General features: G+C 77.1%; 1 non-coding gene across 1 annotated transcript; it reads right to left on the bottom strand.

The window, feature by feature from the left end:
• Nucleotides 1–274: 274 nt before the first annotated feature.
• On the bottom strand, nt 275–427 carry LOC137459314 (5.8S ribosomal RNA). Its single transcript, XR_010992236.1, has one exon. It is a non-coding gene; the product is annotated as a 5.8S ribosomal RNA (ribosomal RNA).
• Between the last annotated feature and the right edge of the window lie 2073 nt (nt 428–2500).

Genomic DNA, 2500 nt, shown 5'->3' with positions numbered 1-2500 from the left:
CGGGGGGGGCGAGGCCCGCGCCTCCTCCCCCAACCGGGCTCTCGTCTCCCCCAACGCCCCACCGGGCGTCGCTGGACCAACGGGGAACCCCTGCCGGCGAAGCCCCGGCGGGACGAACTCCGCGAGAGCGGGCGCTCCGGGAGCGGGGAGCTACGGAGCGCTCCCCGAGTCTGCACTTAGGGGGACGAAGGCCCCTCCCCGCCCGGGGGAGAGCCTGCGAGGCGACCCCAGCCGCGCCGCTCGGCGGGCACCGAGGCGGCGATTGATCGTCAAGCGACGCTCAGACAGGCGTAGCCCCGGGAGGAACCCGGGGCCGCAAGTGCGTTCGAAGTGTCGATGATCAATGTGTCCTGCAATTCACATTAATTCTCGCAGCTAGCTGCGTTCTTCATCGACGCACGAGCCGAGTGATCCACCGCTAAGAGTTGTCTGGCTTTTCAGCACCGCCCCGCCAGCGCGGAGGGGCCGGGACCGCTCGCAAAGGAGCGGCCCCTCGGAGAGCGCGGCACGGCGGCCGCTCGCCTCACATTGACCGTACAAGCACAGGAGAGGGGGGGAAAATAAAACGAAACCCCGAAGCGGCAAAAGCAAGGGGCGGGGAGCCCGCGCTCCCGGCTTTTTTCCCTCCCCCGAGGAGGGAAAAACGCACCTTGCGGCGCTTCGGGGCCGGACCAGGCGCCCGGGCTCGCTCCGACCTCGGCGCGGAGGAGGCCCGCCGCGCGCCGCCGGGAACGTGCCCCGAACCCGGCCTCGCCTCGCGTGCACGGGGACATAAAACCCCCTTCGCTTCCCCACCCAACGGCGGGGGGGGGTGTGTCTCTCGCTGGCCGCCCCGTGCCGTCGCGGAGACGCCACGAAGCGAGGCAGCGGAGACCCCCCCCCCCCCGCCCCGGGGAGCGAAGGGGGCCGGGCGCACAACCCCGCCGGAGGAGAGCGCGCGCGCGCCTCCGCACCGGCCCCTCCAACGCCGCCACCGCTGCGGCCCATCCCGGACTTTCTTTTCCCCCGCTTTGGCCCCGGGGCCGAGCCCCGGCCGGCTCGCGCCCTCGGGCGGCTTCCTCTCGCCACCGAACCCCCCCCGCCGCGGGGGACGGAAAACGGCTTGCGAGACGGAAAGCCCGAGCCCACGTGGGACGCCACCGCGGCGACCCGCCGGCCCTCGCCGGGCGGCGCACCCGCCGACCGACAAACCCCAGCGGCACGAGCCCCTTCCATCCTCCCCCGGCGCCACCGCGCCGCCGGCTTCGCTCGCTCGACCCCTTCCGTGGCCCCGCGGCCAGGCGGACAGCGGACGGCGCTGAGCCGGGGGGCGGGCCCCCGCTCTCCCCGTTTCCACGCGGAGACCGGGGGTGGGACGCCCCCGGCTGCCCGCCCGTCCCCCACCCGGCACGCGCCGGGAAGGCGAACGGGGAAGCCCGCGGGCAGGGCCCGGGACCGGGACAGCCGCAGCCGGTGGCAGGGTGCCCTCCGGCGAGGGACCGGAGCCGGAGACGCCGAGCGACGCCCGCCGCCGCTCGGACGCGGTCACGCCACCCGAAACCGGCCCCGGACGGGGGGAACCGGCAGCGCGAGACCGCCGAGGGCGCCAGCTCGCCGGGGCCCCGCTCTGGGGCCTGGGCAAAGGGAAAAGGGACCGGGAGGTCCGCAGCGGCCCGCGCCGCAAGAGGCGCCGCCGCCGAGCCGCGGCAACGCGCCCGCACAAAACCCCCGGCGGGGGCGAAGCGCCCTGGGCCAGCCCCCACCGCGGGGGCTCGCCGCCCCGGCCCGCGAGAAGCCCGCGCTTCAACGCGCCGCCGGGGACGCCCGTGGCGAGGCGAGGCGCGGGCCGGACCACGGCCGACCTCGCGCGGTGGGCTCTCTCCGGCCGAGCGCTCGGACCGCAGAGAGGGGGGGGCAGCAGAGTCCCCTCCCCGGCCCGGCGGGCCCCCGGAGGACGACGAGCGCGACGACGGCGGACCTAGCCAGAGGCATTGCGGGGGCAACCCCCGCCCCTCTGAAGGCACCCGCCCGCCCCCGCGCTCGCCCCCGCATCCGGGGGTGGCGCGCCGAGCCGCCCGGGTCTTTAAACCACCGCCCGGCTTCCTCCGCGGTAGGGCAAGGCCGCGGACGAAGGCGCGGAACGCTAGGTACCTGACCCTGGGGTGAGGGAAACCAGACTTAAGGCCCCGCGGGGGTGCCTCCCCCCACTGCCGCCGTCGGGGGGAGCGTCCGCCCGCGGGGGCCGCGCCCGACGTCCGCCGCCACCACCGCGCCCCTGGCCTGGCCCGAGGCCCGGGGTTTCCCTCAGTCAGCCGGCGCTGCGCTCGGGGAGGAGGGACGCGGCTGGGGACGCCCATGCCGCGCGCTCGCCGCGCGGCGAGCGCCCGGCTACGGCGGCCCCGGCGGCGGACCGGCGCAGGGCCGGCGACGACGGCGACGCGGCTGGGCGGGCCGAGGGCCCGGGAGAGCCCGCTCGACGACACCCGCGCGGACCGGGAGCATCGCTCGGGCGCCGCCCGAT

This window comes from Melanerpes formicivorus, unplaced genomic scaffold, assembly GCF_026170545.1.
Source record: "Melanerpes formicivorus ecotype bairdi unplaced genomic scaffold, bMelFor1.0.p_v2 SCAF_350, whole genome shotgun sequence".
In the NCBI taxonomy this organism is placed as follows: Eukaryota; Metazoa; Chordata; class Aves; order Piciformes; family Picidae; genus Melanerpes; species Melanerpes formicivorus.
This window is presented reverse-complemented; position numbering and strand designations above follow the sequence as displayed.